This window comes from Vulpes vulpes, chromosome X (genome assembly GCF_048418805.1).
Source record: "Vulpes vulpes isolate BD-2025 chromosome X, VulVul3, whole genome shotgun sequence".
Classification (NCBI taxonomy): Eukaryota; Metazoa; Chordata; class Mammalia; order Carnivora; family Canidae; genus Vulpes; species Vulpes vulpes.
Window position 1 is genome coordinate 88,997,547 of NC_132796.1, and position 14,944 is coordinate 89,012,490.

The window sequence follows — 14,944 nt, forward strand, 5'->3', positions numbered from 1 at the left end:
CCAAGATTTTATATATTTTTTCAGTAGTCTCTACACCCAGCATGGGGCTTGAACTCACAACCCCAAGATCAAGAGTCACATGTTCTATCGACTAAGGCAGCCAGGCACCCCTTTTCTTTTCTTTTCTTTTCTTTTCTTTTCTTTTCTTTTCTTTTCTTTTCTTTTCGATTTTATATACTTATTTGACAGAGAGAGAGCACAAGCAGGGGGAACAACAGAGAGAGAGGGAAAAGTAGGCTCCCAAGTAGGGAGTCTGCTGTGTGGCACTTGATCCCAGGACTCTGGGATCATGACTTAAGCCAAAGGCAGATGCTTAACTGACTGAGCCACCCAGGCACCCTGATATTTTCATTTTTAAGTAGATTCTATGCCCAATGTGGGGCTTGAACTCAAGACCCTAAGATCAGGGGTCACATGCTCTACTGACTGAGCCAGCTAAGCACCCTGTAGTGTAGACATTTTAACAATATTTGTTCTTCCAATCCATGAACATCGAATGTCTTTCCATTTCTTTGTATTGTCTTGAATTTTTTTTTTTGCCTTGAATTTCTTTTGTCAGTGTTGTATAGTTTTTGGAGATTGGATCTTTCACCTCTTTGGTTAGGTTTATTACTGGGTGTCTTATTTTTGGTGCAATTATAAATGGGATTGTTTTCTATTTTTTAAGGTTTTATTTATTTATTCAAAAGAGACATAAAGAGAAAGGCAGAGATACAGGCACAGGGAAAAGGAGACTCCCTGTAGGGAGCCTGATGTGGGACTCGATTCCAGGACCCTGGGATCATGCCCTGAGCCAAAGGCAGACACTCAACCACTGAGCCACCCAGGTGCCACTAGGATTTCTTTCTTTCTTTCTTTCTTTCTTTCTTTCTTTCTTTCTTTCTTTTTCTTTCTTTCTTTTTAAAATTTTATTTACTCATGAGAGACACACAGAGAGAGGCACAGAGACACAGGGAGAAGCAGACTCCATGCCGGGAGCCCGATGCGGGACTCGATCCCGGGACTCCAGGATCATGCCCTGGGCTGAAGGCAGGTGCTAAACCGCTGAGCCACCTGGGGATCCCCATATTTTCTTAATATCTCTTTCTGCTGCTTCATTATTGATGTATAAAAATGCAACAGGTTTCTTTACATTGATTTTTGTATCCTTTGACTTTACTGAATTTATCATTTCTAGCTGTTTCTTGGTGGAGTCTTTTGGATTTTCTATATATAGTATCATTGTCTCTAAATAGTGAAAGCTTTACTTCTTTCTTACTAATTTGGATGCCTTTTATTTATTTTCTTGTCTGCTGTCACTAGGACTTCTAGTACTTTGTTGAATAAAAGTGGTGAAAGTGGACATGCTTGTCTTGTTCTTGACCTTAGATGAAAAGCTCTCTGGTTTTCTTATTAAGGATGATATTAGTGGTGGATTTTTCATATATGGCCTTTATTTTATTAAGGTATGTTTCCCATAAACCTACTCTGTTGAGGGTTGTGATCATGAATGTATGCTGTATTTTGTCTAGTGCTTTTTCTGTGTATTCAAATGAACATATGGTTCATATGCTTTTTTAAATTGATGTATCATGACTAATTTGCGTATATTGAACTACCCTTACAACCACGGGATAAATCCCACTGTATCATAGTGAATGATTGTTTTAAAGTATTTTTGGCTTTGGTTTGGTAGTATTTTGTTGAGAGTTTTTGTGTCTGTCTTTATCAGAGGTATTGGCTTGTAGTTCTCTTTTTTGTGGTATCTTTATCTTGTTTTGGTATCAGGGTAATACTGGCCTCATAGAAGGAATTTGGAAATTTTCTTTCCTTCCCTAATTTTTGGACTAGTTTAATAGTAGATATTAACTCTTTAAATGTTTGGTAAAATTAGCATGTGAAGGCCTCTGGTCCTGGAATTTTGTTTGTTGGGAGTTTTTTTTTTAAGATTTTATTTATTTATTCATGAGAGAGAGAGAGAGGCAGAGACACAGGCAGAGGGAGAAGCAGGCTCCACGCAGAGAGCCCGACATGGGATTCGATCCGGGTCTCCAAGATCACGCCCTGGGCTGAAAGCGGCACTAAACCGCTGAGCCACCCGGGCTGCCCAAGTTTTTTTTTTTTTTTTTTTTCGTTTTTTTAATAAAGATTTTATTTTATTTATTCATGAGAGACACAGAGAGGCAGAGACGCAGGCAGAGGGAGAAGCAGGCTCCATGGAGGAAGCCTGATGTGGGACTTGATCTCGGGACTCCAGGATCAGGCCCTGGGCCGAAGGCAGGCGCTAAACCACTGAGCCACCCAGGGATCCCCATGTTGGGAGTTTTTGGATTAGTGATTCAATTTCTTTGCTGGTTATTGGTATGTTCATATTTTCTGTTTTAGTTTTGGTATTTTTTTATTTTTATTTATTTTTTTAAAGATTTTATTTATTCATGAGACAGAAAGAGAGAGAGAGAGAAAGAGAGAGAGGCAGAGACGCAGGCAGAGAGAGAAGCAGGTTCCATGCAGGAAGCCTGATGTGGGACTCGATCCTGGGTCTCTAGGATCATGCCCTGGGCTGAAGGTGGTGCTAAACCACTGAGCCACCTGGGCTGCCCCAGTTTTGGTAATTTATATGTTTCTACATATTTATCCATTTCTTCTAGGTTGTCCAAAATGTTGGCATATAGTTTTCCATAATATTCTCTTCAATGCTTTGTATTTCTGTGGTGTCAGTTGTTATTTCTCCTTTCTCTTTTGTGATTTTAATTATTTGGATCCCTTTTTTCCTTGATAATTCTGGCTAGTGGTTTATCAATTTTATTGATTATTTTTTTTGTTTCAAAGAACCAGCTCTTGGGAGTTCCTGAATGGCTCATTTGACTAAGCATCTGACTCTTGGTTTTGGCTCATGTCATTATCTCATGGGTTCTGAGTTCAAAGCCCTGAGTCCGGCTCCACACTCAGTAGGGAGTCTGCTTTAAGATTGTCTCCTCTGCCCCTCCTGCTAGTCGGATTTGCACATGTGCTCTCTCTTTCTCAAATAAATAAATAAATACTTTTTAAAAAAAGAAAAGAAAACAAACCAGCTTCTGGTTTTGTTGACCTTTTTTATTTTTCTTAAAGTTTCATTTATTTCTGCCCAGTGTTTATTACTTACTTCCTTCTGCTGGTTTTAGGTTTTGTTTGTTGTTCTTTTCTAGCTTCTTTAGGTTTAAGGTTAGGTTGTTTGAGATTTTTCTTGTTGTTTAAAAAAAATACATATTTATAACAATTTATTTATTCATTTTAGAAAGAGAGAAAGAGCAAGAGAGAGGTGTGGAGTGCACAAGAGCCAAGGAAGGGGTAGAGGGAAAGAATCTCAAGTAGACTCTCCACTGAATGCAGAACCTGCTGCAGAGCTCTATCCCACAACTCTGAGATTGTGACATGAGCTGAAATCAAGAGTTGGATGCTTAACTGACTCAGCCACCCAGGTGCCCCTTTTCTTGCTTCTTTTTTTTCAGATTTTTAAATTTACTTATTTATGAGAGAGATTGAGAGAGAGGCAGAGACATAGAGGGAGAAGCAGGCTCCCTGGGAGTCTGATGCAGGACTCGATCCTAGGACCCTGGGATCACGCCCCGAGCCAAAGGCAGACACTCAACCAGTGAGCCACCCAGTTGCTGCCCTTTTCTTGCTTCTTGATGTAAGTCTTTATTATTATAAATGTCTGTCTTAAAACTGCTTTTGCTGCATCCTCAAGATTTTGGACTGTTGTGTTTTCATTTTATTTGTTTCCATGTACTTTTTAATTTTCTTCCTTTATTTCCTACTTGACCCATTCATTGTTTAGTATCATGTTATTTTTTTGTGTGTATTTATTTAAGTAATCTCCCTACCCAATGTGGTTCTTGAACTCACGACCCTGGGATCAAGAGTCATATGCTCTTCCAACTGAGCCAGCCAAGTTCCTCAGAAGCATGTTATTAAACCTCAGTGTATTTGTGAGCTTTCCAGATTTTTTTGGTTGACTTTTAATTTTATAGCATGGTGGTCAGAAAAGGTATATGGTATAATTTTGATCTTGAATTTGTTGAAGTTTGTTTTGTGGCTTATATGTGATCTATTCTGGCGAACATTATACATGCATTTGAAAAGAATGTGTATTCTACTGTTGTAGGATGGAATATTTTGAATATATCTATTAAATCCATCTGGTCCAGTGTGTCACTCAAAGTCATTGTTTTCTTGTTGATGTTATATTTAGATGATCTGTCCACTGATGTAAGTGGGGTGCTAAAATCCCCTATTATTATTATTATATTACTACCAGGTTCCTTTATGTTTATTATTAACAGTTTTATATATTTGTGTGCTCCTATGTTGGGTGCACAGATATTTATAATTGTTATATCTTCTTGTTGGATTGTCCCCTTTATGATATATAGTACCTTTCTTTGTCTTTTGTCAGTCTTTGTTTTAGAGTGTATTTTGTTTTGAGATTTTATTTATTCATTCATGAGAGACACAGAGAGGCAGAGAAGCAGGCTCCATGCAGGGAGCCTGATGTGGGACTTGATCCCCGGACTCCAGGATCACACCCTGGGCCGAAGGCAGGTGCTCAACCACTCGAGCCACCCAGGCATCCCTAGAGTGTATTTTGTTTGATATAAGTATTGCTACTCTAGTTTTCTTTTCACATCTGTTTGCTTGATAGATGTTTCTCCATCTCCTCACTTTCAGTCTTCAGGTGTCTGTAGGTCTATAGTGACTCTTTTGTAAGCAGCATATAGGTGGGTCTGATTTTTGTTTTTGTTTTTACTTTGATGTGGCCTCCTCTCCCTTTAGTTTTGGTGTTTGTTCTGTCAATCTTCAGGTCGATTTCTAGGGCATTTAGGATGATTTGATAGTTATCTTGTGTTCGTGGGATGAGGCAACCTTAGGGTCCTCCTACTCTGCTACCATCTTCTTTTCTCTTCCTCATGTTGCTTAATAAGGCTCTATCCTAGAAGCGTCATGCTTTTTGTTTCTTGGGGTTTTTAAAAGATTTTATTTATTTATTGGGGAGAGAGCAAGAGTGTGAGCAGGGGTAGAGGCAGAGGGAGAGGGAGAATATCAAGCAGACTCTGTGCTGAGCTCAGAGCCTGATGTGGGGCTTGATCTTACAATCTTGAGATCATGAGCTGAGCCAAACCAAGAGTCAAATGCCTAACCAAGGGAGCCATCCAGGCACCCCTGGTTCATGTTTTTTTATTCATTCTGTCATCCTATGTCTTGAGTGGAGCATTTAGTCTCTTTTTACATTTAAAGTAAGTATTGATAGTTAAGTATACTTATTATCATTTTATTACTTGTTTTGTGGTTATTTCTGAAGATTTTCTCTAATCCTTTCTTGTCTTTTTCATGGTTTGCTGCTTTTCTTTTTGTGATATATTTTAATTTTTTTCTCTTTATTCTTTGCATATTTATTAGTGGTTTTTGATTTGTGATTACCATTATGTTTATATATATCTTCTGCATATAGAAGTGTATATTAAGTTGATGGTTGTTTGATTTTCAACCCATTCTTTACTCCTTTCCTCCATGTTTTAGGTATATGGTGTCACATTTTAAATCCTTTTGTGAGTTCCTTGACTGATATTTACACAGAAATATTCATTTTTACTGCTTTCATGTTTCCTACCTTCATGGTGTCATTTTTTTTTTTTTTGGTCTTTCCTTTCCACTGAGAGAGTTCTCTTTAATATTTCTTGAAAGGCTGATTTAGTGGTCCTGAAGTCCTTTAGTTTTTGTTTGTCTGGGAAAGTATCTCTTTCTATTCTGAATGATTGTCTTGCTGGATAGTGTATTCTTGGATGCAGATTTTTCCCATTCAGCATCTTGCATATATCATTCAACTCCATTTTGGGTTGGAAAGTTTTTGCTGAAAAATCCCAATCGCCTTATGGAGTTTTCCTTGTGTGTTATTGTTTTCTTTGTCTTGCTCCTTTTAACATTTTTTTCTTTATCACTGTATTTTGCCAATTCAATTACAGTGTCTTGGTATGTATCTGCTATTGTTGGTTTTGTTGGGAGTTCTTTGTATCTCTTGGATTTGAATACCTGTTTCCTTTCTCAGATTGGGGGAAGTTTGCAGCTATTATTTCTTTAAATAAATTCTCTGCCCCTTTCTCTTTCTCTCTCTCTCTCTTTAAAGATTTTATTTTATTTTTTAAGTAATCTCAATACCCAGTGTGGGGCTCAGACTTAGAACTGCAAGATCAAGAGTCTCTTGTTCCACTGACTGGGCCAGCCAGGTGCTCCATGCTCCCCTTTCTCTTTCTTCCTCATCTGGGGCTCCTATATGAAAGTTAGTACATTTGATGGAGTCGCTGAGTTTCCTAAGTATGTTCTTGTTTTGCATAATTATTTTTTCTCTTTTTTATTCAGTTTGATTACTTTCCATTATTCTGTCTTGAGTCATTAATTTGTTCTTCCCCCTTCAGCCTGCTGTTCATTGTATCAAGCATGTTTCTTATCTTGTTTATTGCACTCTTCATCTTTGGGGGTCTTTTTATGTCTGTGTTAAAGGTCTCACTGATGTCTTCTACTCTTTTCAAGTCTGGTCAATATCCTTATTATCATTGCTTTCAATACTCTATTGGCCATGTTTCACCTTACTTCTATTTCATCTAGATGTCCAGCTATGGCCTTGTCCTGTTCTTTGATTTGGGACATATTTCTCTGTCTTCTAATTTTGTCTGTGTCTGTGCCTGTTTCTATATTAGGAACGTCAGCTCCATCTCCTGTTTTTGAGGATAATGACCTTAATGAAGAAGAGGTAGTGCCTTGCTATGTAGTATCCCCTGTTGCCCAGGGCCTGGGGCTTCTGGAAATGTCCCAGTGTGTGTGTGTGTGTGTGTGTGTGTGCGCGCGCGCGCGCGCGCGCGCGCGCTCTACTATTTTACCTGGCTGCCTTATCTCAGGCCAATCATCTGAAGAAGCTCTTTGCTTCTTGTGGGCAATGTTTGGTCCCTGGCCTGAATATAGTGTTTTTTAATGAGGTATGCTCAGGTCTGCTTGTGAAATGAGATCTGTCACCACTGCTACTGGAACTGAAGCTCTGCAGTATTCCTAGGTCAGGAGACATGACAGTGGCAGGAGTTTGGGTCAGTCTTTGAGCAACAGGGTCCCACTGCCCTGGCACTGAGGAAATGTGTTTGGGAAGGGTGATTCTACCATAGTGTGGGGTGGGGAACTTGGTGTAAGGCAGTCACTTAGCAAGTGGTAGCACTGTGCTGGTTCCCACAGGGGAGGGAAATGGCACCTATCACTTCCTTTGTTCCTGGACCCGTTCCTTGTTCTCTCCATGAATGCTGCTTCTCTGGGACATGCCTCAAGATGAGTAAATAACCTCTCCGCTGTGTGCCCCCAGGAGCTCTTCAGATTGCTGTTTCCATGCTATATGTGTACGGGCTCTTTACCCTGTCTTCTCTCTGAGAGCAGCACAATGCCCTGTTCTCTATATGAGCCACGCCTTCTGACCTTTAAAAGTTGAGGCTTTAAGTGCCTCTGGTCCCAAGAACTTAAGAAATCCAACCCCTTTTGCTTGCCAAGCCAGTTGCTATGGGGATTCGTTTTCCCTGTGTATTCCCTTGTGTACTAGTCTATTACCCTTCTCTGTGACCCTGGCTTTTGCCCTACCACAGTGGCCATGATCCGTGGTGCTCCCAGACCACATCTCTGTGCTTCCTACCATCGTCAGTGTGTCTTCTTTTCTGCCTTTAGTTGTGGAGTTTTTTCTGCCAGTCTTCCAAGTCAATTTCTGGGGTATTTAGGATGATTATCTAGTTGTATTTGCAGCAAGAGGTGAGCCTAGGGTCCACCTATTTGCTGTCATTTTCTTTCTGGTTATTTAATTTTTTAAAAAAGATTTATTTATTTAGTTTTTTTTTAAAAGATTTTATTCATTTATTCATGAGAGACACACAGAGAGAGGCAGAGACACAGGCAGAGGGAGAAGCAGGCTCCTCGCAGGGGCGCCCGATGTGGGACTCGACCCCAGGACCTTGGGATCATGCCCTGAGCCAAAGGCAGACACTCAACCACTGAGCCACTCGGGTGTCCTAATTTCTGGTTATTTTAATAGTTCATCTATCATGTATTGACCTTAAATAATATCTTGAATAATATTTTTTTCCTTTTATTGTCACATTGATTATCTGTTTTATTTTTACATATCCCATTGTGTTCCTTATTTTTTTCTTGATGCAATAAGGTTAAGGTATAGTTTGGGTTAAACCATAGTATCATAGTCCTATTTCCCATATTACGTATAACTGGTTGAGGAAGCATCAAGGCCATAGTCATGGGTACTCATACCATAGGTTCATGCAGATGTCTAGCAGTAATAGATGTAATTTGGGTACATTCTACTAGCATATCCTTAAGAACATGCTTTTCTTTTATCATAAGGGAGCTCTCTGTGGTCTATGGGCTCCACTCGCTTTTGATATTGGGAACTGCAAAAGTATGGTAACCCAACATCATGTTCTTTTTAAAGTGCCAATTTATTAAAAGTTCTGACAGCATTTTTCAAATAAGTCAAGGCTACCTCTTGAGTCTCTCTGTTCATCTAACTTCCCTATTCTTTCTAGTTATTTAACAGATAGTGGGACTTGATCCCCTGTCTCCAGGATCACACTCTGGGCTGAAGGCGGCGCTAAACCGCTGTGCCACTGGGGCTGCCCTCAATTCCTATTTTGACCTTAATCTATTCTTCCACAGTATTACCATAACTAAAGATGTCCTATTAATACAGGAAATAATGGTTTATTTATGTGTTGTATTTTCCTGAAAGGCCTGGATGTCTTGTGTTAGAAGGTTGTGGGTTTTCACTGGTTTTTAAAGGTATCCTTGTAGTAGTAATACAGTAAACTGATATTGTCAGTCTTCCCATGTGAATGTAGTCATGAGTTGGTTTTCCTCATTGATTAAAATAGCAAAGAAAATGTCAGAGGCAGAGACATACTGGTAGAGAGAGAAGTAGGCTCCTCTCAGGGAGCCTGATGTGAGACTCAATCCCCAGAACCCGGGATCATGCCCTGTTCTGGTGCTGTTGTTTATGATCATGCCTATGTTTGGGAATGTTCCCTCAATTTTGGGAGAATGTCTGTTTAAATTCCTGTAATTTACTGTAAACCTATATGATCCATCTAGCTTCTTAACAGGCAAGATTGGGTAAAAATATTAGGAACAATAATTTGTTCCTATACTAGTTCGTGAGTATTGTCAACATGAATATGACCTCCCTTTAGATTATATTGGGGTGTATTTGTTATTTTAAATGGGGTGGGCAGTTTAATTGTAGTACATTTTGGTATAGCTAAGGTATTCTATGGGATCATTATATCTTTTTTGTTTACATCTTGTATTATTATATCTATTTTAAGAATGTTTTCTAAATTGGGACCTACAGGGCATTTATCCTTAATGGGTGGTATATCATCAGTTAAGAGTGTATGCACCCATGTCTATGGGACTAATTTTCCTCCTGATCCTTCAGTTAGTCTCTTTTATTGTTAAAGTTTTCTAAATTAGCAGGATATCCTTGTATCGTTGTTAGGGACCCTGTGTCTAACAGCATACTAGTGTATGTAATATTTTTATTTACAAAAGGAGTTTCTATAGATGTGGGCACTGTAACATGGGTAATTGTCTCTCAGTTGAGCAAAGAGATGGAGTCCCTGTAGGGGGGAAGTTCCTGGTGCTTTCTGTCTTTCACCTATCAGTGGCATGTCTATTTATGGGATTAGGTTTTATAATGGGGCAGTATTTAAAATAATTGGGTTAGTGGATCTACATGTGGGTTTATTTTCTATTGGCTTATTTCCTCTAAAAAATTTGGTGTTTCCATCTCTCTGCCACTGTAAATAGTTTCTGGGGTTCTTATTTGGATTAAAGGGTGGTAGTCTAAATGGTCTAGATGGTCTAGGCCAAGAAGACCTTGTGGGTTTTATTGTGTTAGGTCTATTTATATTAGGTGTGGGCATGTTTTGTCTGTTACAGTAGTGTGAAAACTATAGCTTTTATCTTCACGAATGTCCTTGCTGTTCTGACTTTCTAATAATCAGGGCAAGCTAAACATTTGCTATGGTAATACCATGCATGATTGATTCTTTCCCTGGGTCTGGTTTTATCAATGCTGGTGATAAACTTTATATGATGCATGTTATGTGCGAAATGTCTGTGGCTCTAGGTATCTGATCATTCTTAAGAAATGACAGCACAATCTTAAAAAAAAAAAAAGAAAGATTACAGTTGCTAATTCAGTGATTACCAGTTGCCATTAAATGAATTGTAATACTATTATGTTTATTTTCTAGGAGAAAAATAACTAGCTTTTGTCATGACTTAGTTCCTCAGCTGTTCTTAGCAAGGCTGCGAGGTCATCTGTATTTCTGGCACCTTCAATACTGTACGTAGTGCTATTCTAGCCTGTGGAGGTGCAGCTGTTAGAATGACCTTTTAAATTAATTCTGTTGGGCAGCCCCGGTGGCGCAGCGGTTTAGTGCCGCCTGCAGCCTGGGGCGTGATCCTGGAGACCCTGGATCGAGTCCCACGTCGGGCTCTCTGCGTGGAGCCTACTTCTCCTTCTGCCTGTGTCTCTGCCTCTTATTCTCTCTCTGTGTCTCTATGAATAAATAAATAAAATCTTTAAAAAAATTAAATAAATAAATAAATTAATTAATTCTGTTGCTACTGTGTATAGTAGTGAGAGTGTCTGTCCCCTATCATAAATCGTAATTAATAATACTAATCTCATTGCATTAGTAGTTTCCCATGCCGTTTTTCATTGAGATGTTTTAAGGCATAATGTATTAGGTATAGGCTATATTAATCTCCAGGTTGCTGCTGTCCAAAGATCTTTGTATATTAACATATTTTTTTCCCAAATGCTCTAGGGTGTTCATTAAATTTAGTATCAGTGGTAATGAGTCTGAGTTTCATAATTTCTGCTCTTGTGAGGATCAGGTTATGTCCTTTTTTGGACTATAAATGTAATAGCCACTGGGTTTCTGTGTTGAAATCAGCTTGTTGGAATTCCATTCTAATTTGTATCATTTCTTGTCTAGTATAAGCTCTCTCATCAGTGATTCTGATTGGTTTCATATTATCATTTGTTGTAGTTTTGTCTACCTTCATGGGTCTAGCTTCTAGTGAGTTAAAATTTACCAGGGTCAAAAGGGTTAAGTCATCATCATTTTTGAGGTGTGGATTGGTGCTATTAGGAACAAAAAGGTCTAGGTTTTTTCCTACTCTGGAGATTACATACTCATACTTTTCCTCCTAGTCTGTCAGTATCTTGGTTATTTAATATTTCTAATAAGAGTGATGGAATTTCTTCCTTATGTGCTTTTTTTTAAAGGAAAGCAATTATTTTATAAATCATAATAAATACATATTGTTCATGCTTATTAAAAGACAGATTGACAGATTATGATTCATTTATTTTATTTTATTTTTTGGACAGAGATTAGAATTTAAAATGTCCAGTAATATGCTGGGTTTTGTTGATGTTTTGGCTTTTTCATTGTTTTTGGGGGTTTTTTGGATACAGAATAATTATATTAGTTTCAGGCCTATAACCTAGTGATTCAACAATTATATACATTACTAAGTGCTCACCCATAGTAGTATAGTTACCTACCATCTATTACTGTATAAAGTTATTATAATATTATTGCCTATATTCCCCAAGCTGTACCTTTATTTATTTTTTTTTTTAATTTTTATTTATTTATGATAGTCACAGAGAGAGAGAGAGAAACGCAGAGACACAGGCAGAGGGAGAAGCAGGCTCCGTGCACCGGGAGCCCGATGTGGGACTCGATCCCGGGTCTCCAGGATCACGTCCTGGGCCAAAGGCAGGCACCAAACCGCTGCGCCACCCAGGGATCCCCAAGCTGTACCTTTAAACCTTGTGACTTATCTATTTTACAAGTAGAAACTTATACCTTTTAATCCTGCTCAAACATTTTGCTCAGCCTCTAAGCCCCCTTCTTATGTGCTCTTTTATTTTACTTTTAAAAATACTGTTTTATTTATATTTATATGTGAAAAAAACAACTGTACTATCATGTTTACATACATACTGATATTGGAAACAGAATTCAATAATGAATCACTTCTAAATTTTTTAAAAGACATACAAACATTAAAATGCTGATTGAGGGATGCCTGGGTGGCTCAGTGGTTGAGCATCTGCCTTCAGCTCAGGGCATGATCCCGGGTTCTAGGGATTGAGTTTCACATCGGACTCCCTGCGAGGAGCCTACTTCTCTCTCTACCAGTATGTCTCTGCCTCTCTCTCTCTGTCTCTCATGAATAAATAAACAAAATCTTAAAAAAAAATAAAACACTGATTGATTATAGAAAATAGAATGGAGAAAAAAAAACCATTAGCTATCATTTTCATTAAAGAGCAGCACTCCGAGAAGAATCAAATCAATTAGTAATATTCGTCCATATTGCAAAATAATATATACATGGAAAAGTTAGTGATTGTACTGATTTTATTACTTTTTTAAAAAAGATTTTATTTATTCATGAGAGACACACAGAGAGAGGCAGAGACACAGGCAGAGGGAGAAGCAGGCTCCATGCAGGAAGCCCAGTGTGAGACCCGATCCTGGGACTCCAGGATCACGCTCTGGGCCTAAGGCAGATGCTCAACCACTGAGCCACCCAAGCACCCCTGATTTTATTACTTTTTCTAAGCCGTTTTATCTTCCTCACATTCAATGCAAAGAAATAAAACGATTAAAAGAGAAATATGTCCTTGTTATTATTCACAATAAAGAAAATCTACTTCATTCCACAGGCCTGGACATATTGTATAATGTGGAACACATTGGCTCAAGTGGATCAAAGTACCATTTTGATTCTGACTCACCAAAAAAGAATTTCATGCATATTTGGTGACTGGACTAGATCCATGGGAGCTATAATGTATTAAAGCATTTCTTTGGTATCCCCAGATCTCACACTAAATAAGAAAGACTGTACTCAAGAAAAGATAACAATCAGTCTGTCCATAAATTATATCCATAGGCTTCATTTATTTATTTGTTTGTTTATTTATAGCATGTGAGTGGAGAGAGGGGCAGAGAAAGAGGGAGAGGGAGAGAATCCTCAAACAGCCTTTGTGCTAAGCATGGAGCCTGACTCTGGGTTTGATCCCAGGATCCTGAGATCATGACTTGAGCCGAAATCAAGAGTCAGTGACTTAGCCAACTGAGCCACCAGGCGCCCAGGCTCTTTCTTTAGTGTAAGATGGAAAAAGGGGCCCTTTCTTGAGTACATGGTACAAATACTGTTGTGGTCTAAAGATTGCTAGATTCATACTGTGTCTGCTATAAGGAAAATAAGGTATACATCAAAACCACTGCCAGATTACGAAACTTCTACAATGTGTCTCAATTTTTCAAATAATTGAGCAAGTTCCTTTCCTAGGCTGATAGTCTGGTATTGGCATTGCTGCTGGCTATGAAACTCATCGCCAGAGATAAACGATTCAATTGAATCATCTGGTAGGTGTTATGGTAACAGATGATACTTAAAAGGATTTATTTTAATTTTTAATTTTTTAAAATAGATTTTATCTGTTTATTCGAGAGAGAGCACGCACACACAAGCAAGGGTAGTGGCAGGCAAAGGGAGCAGGAGAAGCAGGCTCCCTGTAAAGTAGGAAGCCTAATGTTGGACTCAGTTTCAGGATCCTGTGATCATGACTTAAGCCAAGGGAAGACGCTTAGCTGACTGAGCCACCCATGCACCCTAGTTTTTAATTTTTTTTTTGAGAGAGAGAGTGGGAGCAGGGGCGGGCAGAGGGAGAGAGAGAGAATCTTAAGCAGTCTGCACACTCAGCATAGAGCCTGATGTGGGGCTCGATCTCAGGACCCCTGAGATCATGACTGGAGTCGAAATCAAGACTCAGTCACTTAACTGACTAAGTCATCCAGGTGCCCCGTTAACAGATAATACTTTTATTTTTTGAAAAGTCCAAGTTCACTCTCTTGGTCTATTGCAAGGACAAAGTAGGTAAGAAACTGAGTATCAAAGAATGCTTTGAAGCATTATTATTGGCTGCGTCAATAACAAGTACTCCATTTCTAACTGACACAGCAGTAATAGCATGGGGCCCTTCAACATGTAGTGATTTTTCAAAGGGTTTAATTTCAATTCCAGTATAGTTGACATACAGTGTTATATTAGTTTCAGATATACAATATAGTGATTCAACAATCCCATACATCACCCAGTGCTCATCAGGACAAATGCACTCATTAATCCCCATCATCTATTTCACCCATCACACCTCTGACTTCCCCTCTAGTAACCATCAGTCTGTTCTCTGTAGCTGAGTCTCTTTCTTGGTTTGTCTTTCTCTCTTTTTTTTTCCTTCCCTTATTTGTTTTGTTTCTTAAATTCTACATATGATTGAAATTATATGATATACTTTTTTAAAGATTTTATTTATTTATTTATTCATGAGAGATAGGCAGAGACATAGACAGAAGGAGAAGCAGGCTCCCTGCAGGGAGCCCGATGTGGGACTGGATCCTGGGGCCGCAGGATCACACTGAGCCGAAGGCAGACAGACACTCAACCCCTGAGCTACCCAGCTTCCCAAAATTATATGATATTTGTATTCTTCTGGCTGACTTATTTACTTAGCATTATACTCTTTAGCTCCATCCTTATTGTTGTGAATGGCAAGATTTCATTCTTTTATATGAATGAGTAATATTCCATTGTGTATATATACCACATTTTTTCTCCATTCATCTGTCAATGAACACTTGAGCTACTTCCATAATTTGGCAATTGTAAATAATACTGCTATAAACATAGGGGTGCATGTATCCCTTTGGATTAGTGTTTTTGTATTTTGGGGGTAAATACCCAGTAGTGCAACTGCTGGATCATAGGGTAGTTATTTCTATTTTAAATTTTTTGA

General features: G+C 38.6%; 1 protein-coding gene and 1 pseudogene across 1 annotated transcript in view; both read left to right on the plus strand.

The window, feature by feature from the left end:
- Positions 1-14,944, plus strand: part of LOC112934459 (uncharacterized) — an 84,515-nt gene that overhangs the window by 20,875 nt on the left and 48,696 nt on the right. The gene's annotated exons all lie outside the window — the stretch shown is intronic.
- On the plus strand, positions 10,017-10,138 carry LOC112934465 (small nucleolar RNA SNORA72; annotated as a pseudogene).